This window comes from Trachurus japonicus, chromosome 1, assembly GCF_045865225.1.
Source record: "Trachurus japonicus isolate A0001 chromosome 1, Traja_1.0".
NCBI lineage: Eukaryota > Metazoa > Chordata > Actinopteri > Carangiformes > Carangidae > Trachurus > Trachurus japonicus.
Window position 1 is genome coordinate 17201160 of NC_140907.1, and position 17913 is coordinate 17219072.

The following is a 17913-nucleotide window of genomic DNA, read 5'->3' on the forward strand; positions in this document are numbered from 1 at the left end:
CATCAGCCCTCTGTTTAGCAAGATCTAATACAGGGGACATGAGTCAACCCCCTACTGTAGCCAAACAATATGTGAATGTGCATTTGTCTGTACATGCATGACTGCGTGCGCTTGTGTGACCATGTGTATGAACCCCTAAGGAGCTGAGTTGGAGTAAGGGCACAGAGGGAGTGGGCGAATAGTTGCCTCCAACAGAGTAATTGGTCATGTTGTGTTTCTGTTCCTCCTATCAAGCTGTTATGTTTCTTCCATTCACTATATATGGATATGCTGTAAACAATATCAGTTGCATAGATAATGGATGCACTGGCTTTGATCTTTGCTCAGGAAGCTCCATTTAAAAGCTGAAGTCCTGCTGACAAATAAATACTGGATAGAGACGGTCACTCGCCCTTCTACCCACACGCACGCACGCACAGGCACCATCTATCATTGTAGACACACTGACACAGCAGGGTCTCCCTAGTCCATGGGGAGTGCTCCCAAGAGTGATGTTTGAGTGACAGCTAACCCTTCTTAAAGGGGTGGTGTCTCATTTCCTTGACGGACAGCTCTGCATTTATCCTCCCCATGGTGAAAAAGTGCTGATGTGGTCATTAAAAGGGAAGGAGAGGAGCTTCTTAGGCTAATCAATTCATACATAGGCTCTCTGATCCTGCTCAACACACACACACATACACACACACACAGGGGAACACACGCGCACATCATACACACTCCAGAGGTTAATCCATTACGGAGTCAATCCTCTTAATCTGCCGTTCCCAGGGAAAGAAAATGCTTACTTGGAGAGTTTGGTGTTCATGCTTACGTGCACTCAAAACATGCCAGCACACATTCGGAGACGCACAGACACACAAACTGACAGCATAATGAATTATTGATCGTACGGGGTAATTAACTCCTCTGCTGTGCACCCCCGCCCCACCATAGCCCACCGCCAAAATATTCAACAGCCAGTGATTTCATACACAGTCCTGTGCGTGTTTGTGCGCGAGTGTGTTAATGTCTGTGCTCGCGTCTAAGACTTTGGCTGCTCATGTGTGTGACTGCTTTCACGTACGTGTCAAAATTTGTTAACTCGGAACAGTTTGGCGACATGAGCAGGTTTGTGTTGGTGGGTGCCTGTCAGGGTGCTTGAGGGACTGCTTATTTAACGAAGGCATATGCATTTTATGTGTGAGTGTAAGTGAGAGATAGACTCAGGAAGTAATAGGTGGCGAGTACGCCAAATGTAGGAACTGGGACGCTGACAGAATTTGGAATAGCATTAGATCAGGAGTGGGAGAGAATTATAGGAGGTTAGGAGGGGAGGAAGACGGAGTAAACGAGATGGGGGGTGTGAGGGTGGGACTTTGAATTTCAAAGCTACTTTACTGGGTCAGTGAAAAACTCTAAAAACTGTTCATCTGAAGTCAGCACATCATCACACCAACTAGGGTGCTCCAAATAGGGTGGGGGGAAGAGGGGGAGAGAGAAAACGAATGCAAAATAGGCAAGTAATAAAAACTGGCCATCACGGATGAAGAGCAAGATTGCATCAGAGAGGCAACAAGATCATAAAACAGCTCAGTCAACGGTGTTGAATCTCTTAAATCTAAATTGTTCACTGAGGAGGGGAGAAGAGAGGGAAGAGGGAGGATATCCATATCAATGGGCATGAATAAATGCAAAATTGAACAGAAGGAGAGCAGGAAAGAGGGTAAAAGAGTGAGTAAGGGGCTGTTATACTCAAGAGAGCAGCTGAGAGATAGAGGTTAGCTGAAGGGGAAGAGAGAGAGAGAGAAAGGGGCGATGACATTTAAAAAATAAAAAAAAGGTAGCATGAGCTAAATGAGAGAAAGAGGAGAAACTTCGGGTTTGAGGGTTTGTGTTTTCTATGTGGATTAAAGGAATCAACTTTTCGGTACTTCACAGTTTTTACCCTCGGTTCTTCATTTTGTTTCTACACAAACCTAATAAGCAAAATTCAGATTTAAAAACAGTGAATATTCAATAAAACAATGAGAGAACAAATCGTTACAAGTCAATTGGTACTTGACAGTTTTTAACACTCAGTGCCACAGACACTTTGGTCAGAACCAGAAAAGCATTGAGGTTCGATACCCAGTCTCTAGCGCTGATGGAGAAAGTGTAAGGGAGAAGGTTGGAGTACGTGCGTCCAAGTAGGGAGAGGCAGAGAGAGCGAGAGAGAGAGAAAGAGAGAGTGGGAGAGAGGTCTGGTTTGGGTGGCAGCCAGAGAGAGAGAGTGGACTGCTGAGATGTGGGTCATCAGGATACCCGTTGGCATCAGGACACATTAATGATCACAGCAGTCACATGGCACTGCAGTCAATATGGGCAAAGTGGCCTCGTTCCCCCCTCTAACCACCACCACCACCACCACATACATAACACACGCCGCCGCAAAACTGTTTTTGCTGCCTGCTCTCCTCAGTCGACCACAACAAAGGTCACAGTTGGCGTTTGAACTTGTCATTAGTAGATTTCACGTTTTATTCTCAGGTAGTCTTTGTAGTACTGCAGTGTGTGCCTTATCTTGATGAGCACTTTGCACCGTGCTTTTCTTCTTCTTCCTTTTGGCTCTCACCTTTTGTTCCCCTCTGTTGTTTTCTTTACCGTATGCATGGCCATAAATCTAAACACCCCAGCGCCGTTGCTACCTTTGCGTCTTCCATGCACCACACTGACCTCTGAGAATGAATCGACTCAGCGTTTTCACTAGTGTCACTTCTTCTTTTACTGTAGTGAGCACTTTCTCTCTCTCTGGACCCAGCGGGGGTGTGTGGGGGTGGGTGCGGTGCCACAAAGGCTGAATCGAACCAGACACACACACACACACACACACACACGAACACACAAATCCAAAGCCTAATCAATGCCCCGTTAACAAGGCCAAGTCTGCAGTAAAAACAGGTGGGTTGACAGCGCAGTTTTTTGCGCAATGCACAGTTCTAATGTGCCTGGTGAAGGTCAACGCCAGGCCCGCACACACGCAACACTGTGTTTTGACACAGCAAGGACACGGTATGGAGATGAGTTTGTGGTGAACAGGACTCATCCGGCCAGTCTTGTTCATCTAATTGGACTGTATGGACAGGCGCGGGTGGAGAGATTAGGTCTACTGGATTATAAAACTGAAAAGCAGCTTTTCATTTCAACGAAATCCCTGGAGGATTAAATATGATGAGCGTCTGTCATAGACTCACACCGACCCCTCCATGCGTTCAGCCACGCCACATGAACGCAAACGCACGTTCACCTCCTGTGATAACATGCGGCATGTATTAGGGTCATGGAGGTGAAGGCACTGTCATCCAGAAACAAATACAAACACACATACGCTCCCCTCCCTCTCTCCCTTTCTTCCTGTTACAACCACACACACACGCGCCCATGAACACACAATGTAACCGACCCATGACCCCTGTCATGGTGATACCACAATGAACTGATGTATTTATTAAAGCCACGGCGAGTTCAGGCCGTGCAGCCAGCCATATGCTCATGGGGTGCGTAGGTGGGGAGGTGAGGAGGCGGGGGTAAGCGGGAGGTGAGAAGGACCAGGTAACCAAAGCGGGGAGCACCCAACGAGACAGACTGAAAATTGATCCGCTGACCTGGCGGCAACGAGCGAGGGAAGGGGGGGCGGGGAGGAGGTGAGAGTCGGTGCGATGAGGAAATAGGAGAGGGGATGAGAAAAGGTTCAAACATAAAGGGAAAATGGAGACAGATGCGTGTTTGTGTTATATGCTCAGTGGAGGAGGTGGAACACATGCTTACCCTGTAACCATTGATTTTCTGCTTGACCAGGATCATATGGATCCCTTACAAATATGCTTTGCTTAAAGGTGCTTTCACACCTGCAGTTCAGTTCCACTGGTCCAGACCAAACAAAATCGCTAAGCGCCAGTGCCTTTTTGTTCTTGTCTGTTTTGTGTGCAGCTGAATGTAGTACAACCAAACGAAGAAATGCAGACATTAAATCGCTCTGACGGACTTGAAACTTTTGGCTTTCTTCATCCCCTCTAGTGACAAAGAGCTCTTGAAGTAACAGCTGAACATTATTCCCTAAGACTGCTACTAGACCTCATCTGCTGCACTGTAAATCAAGAGAGACTTAAGTTTTTGAAGATGTGGAAAAACACTTGTGCTACTATGGTTACCCAATAATCTATGATTAACTATGTAGAAAATACGATTATACAACATTTGCTGTGACACAGAAATCCTGTGAATTCATTCCATTAAGCTTTTTAATTAATAGCACTGTCACAAAATTTTTTACTCACAGGATGTGTAGTGAATAAGCTGCATTTTATGTTTGGTATTAGTTCACTTCAAAGCTGCTGTTGAAGGGGAACAGTTGTTTGATTGGCACTAGACTTACTAGTACAGTATCATTCATACCAGTATAAACAAAACAAAAAAAAGCTGAATATTCAGCCTTTTCTGGGAGCTTTCAGTTGTAGTCCTACAACTTTGGTCATGTGAAAGCAGGTGTATGTGAGGGGGGGGGGGGGGGGGGGATTTGAACCCTTTTGCTTTATCAACAAATTTTGCTCTCCAGTCTCAACTGCACAAGTGATGTTAGATGTAAAAACACCTGAAGAACACGTATCTATTTTTTTCTCACTTACGTGCGCAATTACCCTCACTGTGAACTGGACTTTGAGCGCTGTCTGAACTCGCTCGACTGATGGAGGTGCTGCGGCTGACTGCGTCCAGTGTGCAAAGCAACTGCGGTCACTGTTCCTGTGCTGGCGTGTTGTCATCACTGTGCAGGGAGCGGAGACTCAGCGTGAACCCCACTGGGATGACGATAAGCTCTTAAAAGTGACGTGAACTGTGAAGAGGTCGTCCTTGCTCGGTAGAAATTGTTTTGTTTGAAGATCAGAATAGTGATCAGGTGAAGGTATAAGGGAAGGGGTGTTAGAGTCGTATAGTGAGGGTAATGGTAAGCTTTTGGAGTCGTGAATCGAAAATCTGTAAAAGCCTCCTCTGGAGATGTGTGTGTGTGTGTGTGTGAGTGTGTTTTCGACGTGTGTGAGCGCAGGACAGCAGGACAAAGACAGAAAAGACAAAGTGAGAAGAGAATGAGAGGGAGTGAGATTGCGGGGAGGCTGAGGGAGAGAAATTGTCTGTTTCCTCACTTGTCAAGGTCACCCAGAGCTGGGATGTGATTGGAAGTCCTCTGTCTGTCTTGGCTGTTTACCACACAAGATAATACAGACAGGCTGCTCAGCTGATAATGTTACTGTGTTAACAACTCCCCCCTTCAGCTTTTGTTTCAAGCTCTCTGTGAAATGGCAGGAATGTGGGAATGTCATTCGCACACAGACACGCACAGACAGGCTGAGGCAGGGACACACACTCACACACACACACACAGCAGCCACTGTCAGACGTGTGATCTTAACACACAGAGACGTGCCCACTGAAACACACTCTTGTGTGTACATAATAGCACATAATTACACACCCTCCCAGATCCTTATGCATATACACTTTTCACCGCGAGCAGACGAACTCTGATAAGAATATGATGACACACGAGCGGAGAGCAAAGTTTTTCCGGCTCTTACATCAGTCTCTTCTTCCACTCCCTCTGGATCGAATCACATGCACAAGCCCAGGCACACTCTGTCTCCTAGAATCACACATCCGCAGAGGCTTACAAACACACACTCTCTTAACTCCCTGACACACACACACACACACACACACACAAAGACCTACATAGCAAGCCCCTCGCTGAGATGCTTCCTTTTATTTGCTTCTTGAAGACTCTGCTCTGCATTGTACAGCCCTGCATTCGGCTCATCTGCCTTCCAGCATTACCTTAATGGCTGTCTGTGGGTTGAGCAATTTTACCCAATATTGCTAAACAAAAGCGGTCTCTCTCGCAATAGACAGGGATTCTAGACAGCTTAGTAGCCCTGTGACTGGTTTTATCCACCTACACAAAAGAATCTTCAGTGCATTAAGTGGTATTGAGTTGGGTTGAATTAAATTGACTTGAATGGATTTTGAATTGAACTGGACTGAGCCCAACTCGGTTCCATTGAATAATTCAGACTGTATGGAATCGAGTAGGACTGAGTCAAACTGAATCAAATTGAAGTGAAGCGAGCTGAAGTGATTTAAATTTGTTTGCCTTGCCAGTGGATGTTGCAGCTGTCAGCTCAGTGGGGAGAATGTGAAATATTTTTTGATTACATGAGGTGGATTGACAACATGTTAATAGCTTTATTCTGTCAAAGATGTGCCCAATATGTAGTTTTGAACTTGTCATTTTTGGTTGTAAGCAGAGAAGTTTGTAGCTGTAAACTCTGTTCCAGAAAAGTTTGTCAACATGAATATTTGTAATCTCTATTGTGAGTTTCTGAATTCAACTCCATTGCTTCAAGTTTTGTAGTCTCAGTGGTAAAAAAAAAAAAAAAAAGTTGCACAAAGGGTTCTGTGCTTGACACGAACTAGATCATACAGTGTGGTGTCAAACCACATAGAACAGACAAATTATTTATACCTGGCTGCATCACACTGTGTCCTTGAACTTGTTATGAATCTACACAGTGAATCATAAAAATGGGTGTAAGTGTGCACAGTTTTAGACAGTCACTCTTTAAAAGCATTTGAGATGGTGCACAGAAAGTTGTAGGCGCAGTGATGGAGAAATGAAAGAATAGCGGTTGAGAGAAGTCAAAACCTTGTTTTACCTCATCACCTCCATCCCCCTGGCCAATCAATGCACAGTGTGGGTTTGATTGTTGTACTTTCTGTGCAAGAAGCAAACCCAAAAGCTGAATCCACCATTTGAAAATCACCTTATTTTAATTGTTTTAAAGCTTAGTCTTAAGAATGTTGAGGCTCTAATCCCACCAGTTTCAAGTCAGATTATAAATTATGCAGATATAGATTTATGTGTCTTGGGTTGAAGTGTTCTTAAAAGAACACAGTGTCTACCTGGTTGTGTGACATCATTAGTCAGACATCTGTCTGGGAGCGAACAACAGCTGTCTCCCTGTCACATGACTGACAGACGCGAACAACCAATTGCACTGATTGTTCAGCTGTTAAATGTCCCTCCCCCTCACTCTTTGCGGACGCTCTGTTTTCTGAACCTCACCACCCAGTAAACCTGTCAGAAGTCTGTGAACATGCAGGCAGACGCCTGCGCATTATTTTTTTATTTACCTCATAGCTCGTAACATTAAGCTTGAAGTCATGAAAGTGAGCACAGAGCTCTGCAAGAGAGTGTAGAGGCAGAGACCAAATGTTCAGAATTAAAAAATGAAGTCCCCCCAGCTTGATTTTCCGTCCACAGCTACAAACTTAAATGTAAAAAGTTGTAAAACTAGATAACAACAAGCACATCATTATGAATGATTGAATATTCCACAGACGAGTTGCCTGCTCTGTCTGAACAGTCCTCTGTATCTCATCCAATAAAAAGTGTCCAACCGACCCTCCCCAATATCTGTCATCTGTCTGCCTCCCCCTCCCCACACACACACACACACACACTCTCTCCTCCGTCTGTCTACCCTCTGATTGATCTCTCTGTTCTCCCAAAGTGGTTTCATTTCTTTTCATCACTCTCCATCTGGTTCCATCTTTTCAAAATGTGTTTTTTTTAATGGTTCTAAACTTTTTTTTTTAATAACACTTAATAGTTTCTTTAAATTTTACAAATGGCTCTTAACAACCCTCTCCATGTGCCCCTCCCTCCCCTTTCCTTCTGTTTTTAAACAGTAGTTAAAGTCAGCTTTAAGCTTTAATTTTCATTTTTCCTGATTGGATAAAATTAAGCATGCTACCAAGGAACAAGCCTAAGGTGTGAATAACTGCAGTGAGCAATATGGTTTATGCATTTTTGCCACCGGCGAATCAGAGCACATTTCTCGCCGGATATCAGCTTATTAGATCTTGCATGACTGCGAAAGACTGGTCCTGGTGGCGCTGTAGTCCAAAGCCAATGTTTTTGCCCCGGGCTAAGTGTAGCCATCTGTTTTAGAATTGTTGGTGGAAGATAGATGAATCGAAAGATCAAGATGGAGATAGATAGGGAAAGGGGGGTAAAAAGAAGAGACAGAAAATGAGTGGAAGAGGAAAAAAGACATGCCTGGTCAGTACCCACGGCTGAGAAAGAAGAGAATGGGGGTAGGAGGAGGAGGACGGGGGTGGAGTTATGAGAGGTGGGTAGGGAGATGAAGAGAAATTAGGCGAGTGGGAGAAAAGGCAACGCTTCAATGAGTGGTAGGGGGGAGAAGTGAAACTACAAAATGAGTTCTTAGGTATTGCCTAGGGGTGGAAAGGAGTAAGTGTGGAGAGGGCGGAGATGGAATGAAAAAGACAGAAATAAGGTATATATAAGGGTCTGGGGTTAGAGGGAAACAGGAAAGGGGGAGGAGAGGAGGGAGCCTCACTCTGCAAGCAAAGCCAGCTAAGGCTCTTCGGGCTATTTTGGTGTGTGCGTGCGTGTGTAGATGTGTGTGTACGTGTGTGTGAGAATGAGAGCTTTCTACCTGCCCTATTGAAGAAGTTACATAAATGTGAGTGGGCAGGTCCTCTGCCTACAGCGATGCTCCATATTATACCACTGACCCGGGCCTCTCTCAATGTATGTGTGCACCTACTATAAATGTGAGTGTGTACTGTATGTGTGTGTGTTTTGATCGTCCTTCCTGTCAGAAATAGACCAGATAAGAGACACCCATCTATACACGTAGACATACACACACACACACGCACACACACACACTCACTCATGCACACACGCAGAAAGAGACAGGTAGCTGAACTACAAGCACTAGCCGCTCAAGCCGCTTGAGAGAAATCCCCCCGGTGCTTTTCAACAGAGGCATTAAAATAGTTTGACCTGTTTGACACACACACACACGTACTCACACAGACTACATAATCAGGCACTAACACCACCACACCACTTTCAACTCAGCCGTAGACATTACAAATGAATTGTTTCAACTACCACCATCACACCATCCATTACATGTAAGCAACACTTTTGTCTTCCTTTCTTTTTTCTTTTTTACCCATCTACATACTGACACTTCCAAAACAAAACAAACTTTCCAGCAATAAACCACACTTAAAAGCCAATCGATGATACTAATATGCAGCACAGTAATTGCACAGCAGCATTACGGTAAAGCTGCTTTTTAATGGGTCGCCACTGCAGAGGTGCAAGTGAGACATGCATTATTTAAGAGGATCTATTCTCCCCTTTCACAAAAAATACAGATCTTGTGAAGATGGCCACTAAACAGCACTTGTGGATAAAAAAGCGGAAATGAAACGGACGAAACCAAAACAACACACTCTTATTGAGTACTGCTCAGATCCACCGACAAACACAAACTTTAAACACAAGCATGAAAAAAAAATCTACAACCAAAGTAATGCAAATCTTTCTGCCAATTAAAGGCCCAAACGGGTTTCTGTGGGGGATGAAATGGCAACCTCTAATTGGCTGGATAAAAGAATACTCACATCTGAGCCGACAACTTGAGATGGCTTGGAAAATATACACATCATACGCACAAACACACACATACAGGTGTACACATTGTAAGTGGGGATCACAGACAATTTATGCATGGTTGGGGGAGTCACACACAGTATCACCGGTAAGATGAGAAGCAGGGATAGAGTGTGTTGACACAGATACGGTGCATTGTCGGACGCAGGCACACACACACACGCTCATTGACCGGTCAGTCGCTTTTTAAAAGCGTGAATAAAGCTTTGGTCGCGGTGTCGTGTTAACATGAAAGCTTTCATGGCTGTTAAAAAGAGCAGGCTTTGATTAGAATTTGATGTGTGAGAGTGTTTCTTAATGCCGGCCTTTGCTGACGACGGCCGCTTTTAAATCCAGCAGAGCCGTTGCAGGGAGCCTTCCGTCAAAAATATGTTGAATCAACGATTTCACCTCAACATGCTCTCCATGGGTTTTTTTCTTCTTCCTCCTCTTTTCCTTTTTTTCCACCCTTTTTTCTGAATTTTTTTGAAAGGCAGAAGTCAAGCGTGCTCACTATGCATGGCCACATTTTAAGTGGATCTCAACCACAAAGCAGCTGCAGTAGCAGTGTAGTTTTGAGGGTGATCAAACGTTGAATCTGGAATTATTATTGACTAAACTGCTAATTGAATATCAAAGAAGCCACTGGTATTTTCTTGTGCAATTTGAGTCCCTGCTGCAGGAAAATGGCTCTGCGTGACTTGTACAAAGCTGTGTTACTCTCACATGGCATGGTTATTTTGAATGGTTTAATAATTCATTTTCCATTCCCATATGGGGATTAATGTATGATCTAAGTCTGACATGCAGATTCTTATAGGAAACCACTTTACACACAGCATGATCCAACTAGACATTAGCTTGTGTACTTGCATCTTCAAAGTGCTTTTACAAAGTTGGATAAGGAGCTGTTCTGCACACACAGTGAAGTCATGCAAATACTATACACATAGAATCTTGTTGCCATCCAATTAAACCTATTAATCTTGGGGATATATATACGTTTTCAGACAAAGTGGAGGATTAATGAGTCGTAAATTGTCCCTTTTCTATTTCTAAGCTTTCAGGAGAATTAGATTATCACATACATTAGTACATCAAATCAACAATTTGCTGATGCATAGTTTTCATAGCAGAGCAGCACTGCACAAGTGCAGCTGAAAATAATTATTGATTGATGATTTGATCTTGGGGGACTCAATCAGCAACAATTCTAATAATCTGATAATTGATTGAGTCATTTTAAAGCAAAATGCCAAAAATGTGCAGGCTGTAATTTAAAAAAATGTAAATATTCCTCAGATTTTCTTAAATTTCCATGACAACAAACCTTATTAGCTTCGAGGGTTTGGACCGTGTTATGGATTAAGCAAGCAAATCTGCAGTTTTTAATGATGTTTTGACATCATCAATCAGTCAATCAAGAAAGTAATCAGCACATTATTCAATAATGAGAGGATGACAAAGAAATTCCTACACTAGTTGTCCCAACATTAACTCAACCATAAGACTATGTTTGTTTTACATTCCTTAAATCCTCACATCCCCAAATGGCCCATTATAATTAGCTGGAGTTGACGTATATATTTTAATTGTGTAGGGCAAGACGTATACATTTACACATTAGCAAGTAAAGCATACATACGTAATTAGCGAAGTATATACCTGGGGTGTCCAATAAACATTATGTTTTTCAGCAGCAGCTTAACTATTTTGCTGCAGTAGCTGTGGAATAATTTGCATTTTTAAACATTTTTTTTAATGCCAGGAGTCGCATAATAATCAGGCTGACTACTCAGCAAAGGCTCAGCTCTCTGAAACTCTGCTGGATATGGCTTTACTGAAGACTCTAATGTTGAACCATAATTTTCAAAGGGGGCTGCAAAAATGTAGCCAATGTATGCTTGAAGTGTGGTGTGAGGTTATCGATGGGAATGGCATGGATTCTCCCCTGCTTTCTCATTAACTCTCCTCCTTCCTTCTCCTTTCGCTCAATGGCCCGACTCTGCACTTGGTCTCTCGTGTATCGAACAGCTCGCACACACACACACGCACAGACACAAACTTACACACACTCACATGCAAGAAGTCTGTTTGCATACCAAAAGCATACTTCAGAGCTCAAAGAAAATGAAAGCCATATTAATTATACAGTCTGTGTTCGCACGCGCACACACACACACACACACACACACGTACCCACACACACAGATACACACCCAGAAAAAGAGAGAGAGAGCGAGGGAGCAGTTGTTTTATGTTTTTCCTCTGCGTCAAAAGAGACAGAGTGTGAGAATGATTGAGTCTCTCTACGTCAGGGAGAGAGGGAATGAGAAATAGCGCAGAGGGGGAGAAAGAGTGCACTGTCTTCCCTCTTTAATGTGGGTGCGTGTCTGCGTATGTGTGTGTGTGCACGCATGCCGTCTACTTAGTATAACGCCCCCTCTGTGTCCCCGAGCCACTCTCTGTCACTCACACACACTGAGACTATTGTCAAGACATTGGGCGAGGCGCCCCAAGACATTTCTGTGGCACTGTGTCTGTCACAGGGGTGATAGGGCTGAGATGGGGTTCACTCACACGCACACGCAAACACACACACAGATATGCTGTATTTCCATTTTAGGTCATATCTATATGTAGGTGGGTGAGTTTATGCTATCTTCTCTAAGAGTGTGCGTGTGTGTGTGTGGGGCTGTGGTGTACGTATTTTGTTTGTATCTGACAGCACATTAGGCAAAGCTATCTTTAACCTTGTAAAATGAGTGACACCGACTCTAAACTGACAGGATGGATTTCAGTTTGCCATAGCGCTCCGCAGTGTCAGCCTCTGTCAGCTCAGCCCCGTCCGCCCATTTTTACAAAAGACAGGAGCGCCACAAAGGAGACGGAGAATATACAAGAGAAGGGGACGGAGACAACAAGAAAATGAGAGAGATATGGAACGGGCTGGTTCTGATATGACAAATGAAATAGTTTGGAAAGTGGAGAGGAGGGGGCAGCAATGGTGGAGAAGAGGAACTGGTGAAACATAGAAAGCGGACGAAGTGTAGAGGATGCTGAAGAGGAGAAAATGCTGGGGAGGAAATAAAGGTGGAGGTGTGGTGGTGGTGGAGAAGGGGGGGGGGGGGGTAGAGGGAGTAGAGGGATAGAGACCTTGCTCTTGTATCCGGATGTCTCTGAGGTCCTTTATTGACTCTGTCTATTGTTCACAGCAGCACTCCTAATCACTCTCAACAGGGAGGTGGTGTTTGTGTGTGTGTGTGTGTGCGTGTGCCTGTCTGCCAGACTACGTATCTTTAGCTTCATCCTCACTTTTACTCTTTCATACACTGGACCCCACAGTGAAGCCATTGTCTCCTCCTCTGGTCAGCCTTAATGGACAATAGCAGTGGGTGGGAAAAGCCTGTTCCTAACACGCATACTATTAGTATAATGGTCCACACACACACACACACACACACACACACACACACACACACACACACACACACACACACACACACAGAGACTGAGCAGTAAATGCCATCTAAATAGCAAGCATACATATGTATGGTCTCTCTTACTCACGAGCACGTACAGAAGGCCGGTTGTACACCACCATCCTGTTTGCATCTGTGTTAACAATGAGTGCTGTCATGGATATTATAAGAGATGACTGTTTTAGAGACTAGCAGTGGAAAGCGATGCACATCAGTACACACACGCACATGCACGCACAAACACACTAACAATGGAGCTAATCTGAATCATGGGCATTTGTCCGGTAAGCCTCGCTTTACATCTCACACTATGAGCTTTTGATTCCGTTTTGTTTCTCCCCCTATAGACAGCCACGGCTGCACAAAAGGATAAACATTTCAAAGGCCCGGCGCTGTGAATAGAGTGAGTGATTTTCAGTGTGTATCTGCAGGGTGGAGGACCCAGATGGAGACAGGGAGAAGGGAGAAAGTCAATGCCAGAGTGGACAGCTTGATAGTAAGAGAGCTGTGGTGGATGGTGATGCAGTAGACCTGCAGTGAAGCAGTCTCTCTTTCCGTCTCTCTCTCTCTCTCTACACACAAATTGCACACTCACATACACTTACACACACGCATGCAATGTCTCTCCAAACAGAAACACACACACACTCTTACATTTGCTAGTTACAGCTGTGCTAAAGAACACAACTGCAGAGTTTGTCTTAAACTCTTCAGAGTAAGAGAAAGGGATTCATGGCCGCAAGCTTCGGAAAATTACATACATGTATACATTGTACGGTGCAAAAACTGATTATCAGGACAGGCGTTCTGGCACTGGCAGTTCTAGTGGTGACCACAGGGGGGCCAGTAGCAGACTGCAGCAGAGTGAAGAGGAAGAGAGCAAGAGAGTAAGAGAGAGAGAGAGAGACCGCATAGTGCCGATCAGATGACCTCGCTGCTGCAGTTAATGTTCTCTGGTGCTCAGACACAAGGCAAAGGCTCTCCCTCATATCGCAGGGCTGCTGTACTACAAGCTATTGTAGTGGTAAGGTGGTGTTGTTGGAGGTGTGTTAATGCGTCAGGGTGTATGAGTGTGTATGCAGAAGAGTAAAGATGAGGGGAGTGGGGGTGGATAAAAAGTGTGTGTGAGGGGAAAGAGGGAGCACAGCACAGAATGAATGGTAAAAGCACAGCTCAATTTCTTTCTTTCTTTCTTTCTTTCTTGCTTTCTTTCTTTCTTTCTTTCTTTCTTTGTCCTCTTCTCCCTCCACTCTTTGTCCCGCTGCTACGGCCTTCCCCTATCATTTCCCCCACCCCACTTCACTTTGCCCCCCCTTTCTACTGCCGCACTTGCCCCCCTTTCCCTCTACCTCATGCCCCCTTTCCCTCCCTCTGGTCTCTCCCTGTCTCTCCCCAGCTCCCTCTCTTCTTTCTCTCTGCAGTGCAGCACAGTGATTATCATTCCTCTCACAGAGTCAGGCCTGATAGTCAGATACTGCTGAGCACCCTTCTACATCACCTGCTTCTAGAGGGAGCAATGGAGAGAGAGACTGAGACAGAGGAAAGAGAGAAGGGAAAGGGGTGGAAAAAAAGGGGTGGGTGACTGGTGGACTGCAGAATAAGAAGGATGAAAGGAGAAAGAGGAGAGGAAAGCAGAGAGAGAGGGGAACTGAGAGTGAACGAAGGGTGAGAGGGAGCAGAGAAATATGGGAGGGAAAAAAATAGGGGAGAGCAGAAGCATGCAGAAGGGAGGATTGCTCTTACTGCAGAGGTGGTCCCACTGCAACACACACGCTGCTTTACTTGTAAATGCGTGTGTTCACATACTTGCGTGTGTATGTGCACACCTGCAATTGCGAGCGTAAACCGAGCAGGTGTGCCTAATGTGTGGATTTACGGTATCTGCATGGAAGCTGTGTGAGTCAGTGTGAGTGTGTGTTGTGGCAACAAGGCGCCTTCCTTGGCTCATCAACATCTGCAAGTCAGACAGCTGAAGAATCGACACTCATGCTGCTTCGTCCCTAAGCTGAGTTTCAACCTGCTCCAAACCATTTTCTGCATTCTGCAAATACCACAAGAGCCCATCATCTCTCTGCTCCAAACAGCATCCTTTGTCTCTTCATTTCTACTTCAGACAGCCCGTGGTCGTGCCGAGCCTTTTCCTCTGTCCCTTTCTTGTTTTATTTTTTAAAATGTTACCCTCCCACACAGGCTGATTAACAGCCTCTTTGTCCATTTTTTTGTTTCGCTTATTCACCCATTTTTCAGCCGTTTTAGTCATCATTACTTGCAGCTCATTCCCTCCTACTTTCTGTCTCTCTCGCCACTTGTCTTTACCTGTCTGCTTGACCTAATGGCTGAACTGTGTAAACAGGACGTCTCCTCCTCTCAGCGTAGCCTCAGGAAACTGCATTCCAACACTGCACACGTCACTCGATTACAGCACAAGGTCCTGGATACAGCTTTAGATCAGTTCTATATTTAAATAACCAGTGTAAATATGTCATTGTCAAATGAATTGTTAACACATCTGTCCTGTTCACACAGCCCCTGCGAGATGCTTTCTGTCAGCATATTTCACTGTTTCTCCTCTTCGCTGCCTTTGATGCATAACTTAACAGTAGACAGAAAAAGGTTTCAAAAGATTTTCTAGCAAATGTTTCAGAGATTTCCTGGGCAAATGTAGCCTAGGAATGGGAAAATTTGACCAGTTGAGTCAATCACTTTGTCAAAGTTACTGTAGTTTTGTTTTTTTGCTGGTGTCATGGGCATGGTGATAAAACACAGAGGAAAAGCGACAGAAAAAAGTGTTGAAGTGTGGTGATAAAAAAATAGAGATGAACTTAGCTGTTTGAGGAGATGACATAAAACACTCAATATCTTCATGTGACTTCTCTACCAAATTTCACACATTCACACATTGCCTGTTAGAAACAATTTCCCTAAGAAATATCATGCAAGGCATCTGGGATTGATCTGAGAATATAAATGGAAACTAAGTTGAAATGGCAAGGCAAAAACATACACTGAATCAGATGCCAGATGGCGCGAAACATGACATCAGAAAAGCCACGAAGATGTGAATGTGCTAGACAGTGTATTAGACAATAGTGTGAATCGATCACTGTAGTTAGCATCTGCACACAAAGCATCTTTTACATGGCAGTTTAATCATGCAAAATGACGGCACCCCTACTCAATACAAAAAACAGTCAATATACAAACTCATTACTTTTCAATAATGTTTGAATTGTAATAAACTCCCCGTTATCGAGATCATTCGCTCATTCCAGCACCAACTCCCCTCGAAAAAGTGTGAGCACATACGTCCATTAGCTGGCTGCATCAGTCCAACCTGATTTCTAAACAGAGGCACAACAAGAGGAGCAGGCAAAGGTCATTTCGACTGATCGGCATTCCAGATATGACGAGTGGACTATACCCAAGTGGTATCAACAGAGGAGTATTAGTTTTCATTGTGTGTTGTGGTAGCATAGTGTAATATCAGCTCATTTATTTTTAGGAAGTAAATGAGCTATCATATTATGAGGAACAGGATGAGGTGGCATAATTTGATCATATAAATAGTGACTTTAGAGTGTCATATTGATGTTGAGTATCTGATACCTGATGTCCGGTTGGTAGAGATGGTTTCCTGGGAGAAATACTCGTCAAAATACTCGTGGAACATTTTCTCATTCAATTCATTTTTTGAGAACTAATTATTTAATGAAAACACATTATTATGCTTTAATAGCAGAGCTATTCTAACCACTCTGGCCACTAGAGCTGCTAAGCCACTTAAGGAATTCCATAAATCTGGCCTTTAATTGAGACTTTCGGGGTCCCATGAGGGTCACACAATCCTATTTCTGGAATGAGAGTAATCACATTTAAAAAATATTGACTGGCATCGCATATCATGTGTCCACACACTGAAATCAGCAGTCAAGGACAACTGGCAGGGAAATTAATACGCAAAGCTACACCCCTCACTCAACGTTAGGAAAATTTCAGACGTCTGGAGGGAGAGATTGCAAATAGGATGTCAGGTGTCTGTTTGATTGACGTATGGCTCACAAAACTGTCTGACTTCTTCCTGCTTCAACACAAAAAAAACGTAACCATCAGAAAGAAAAGATGTTTTCTACCTCCCGCTCCATCTCTTTTCTTTCTTTTTTAGCACAGAAACTAATGCAAGCAAGTAACGACATGTAGGAACGACATGTGGTGGGATGTTCGGAATTAAAGATGAGAACATAATCTATTGCTTGTGATGCCAGCCAATGTGCTATCAGACTAGCTAAAGGCATCAGAAGAACTGATGAACATTTGTGAAATATTAGGAAAATATCATCCCTCTTTCCCCGTCATTAAAACATATAAATTCCCTCTGCCACAGCCTGTTACATTTTTAATAAACAACAGCAAGCAGGCAAGAAAAAACGTCTTTTCTGTAATCTTTAATGTAATTAAAACCTAAGAGCTGTTAAGGCCAAATGTAATTATTGAACAGGCGCTGTCAATTAATTTGGCAACTTTCAATCTGTCAGATATAAGCCAACAGCAAAAGCTATCACACACTGTCAGTGGATATTGATCTTCAGTCATTTTTGTATCAGTCTTAAATAAGCCATATCAGTCAAACTGCAATTATATTTTGGTGCAGAAAATTAGTTTCTTCGGTGTGTCGCAGAATCATTACAGTAATGTGTTGCAGTGTATATCTACAGTAGGAAATGCAGCAGCTCCATACGCTGTGGTCAGCCATGGATTATGCATGACATCCTGACTCTCTCTCAGCAACGTGACTTGGAGTTCAGTGAATGGATGAACTAATGTGTGGCCAGAGTGGGAGACTGACCTCCAATCTGAGCGTCGCTATGAACACAATAGTTATGCATGAAAGAG

General features: G+C 43.9%; 1 protein-coding gene across 1 annotated transcript in view; it reads left to right on the plus strand.

Annotated features, from left to right (window-relative positions):
- Positions 1 to 17913, plus strand: part of pcdh7a (protocadherin 7a) — a 45222-nt gene that overhangs the window by 13546 nt on the left and 13763 nt on the right. The gene's annotated exons all lie outside the window — the stretch shown is intronic.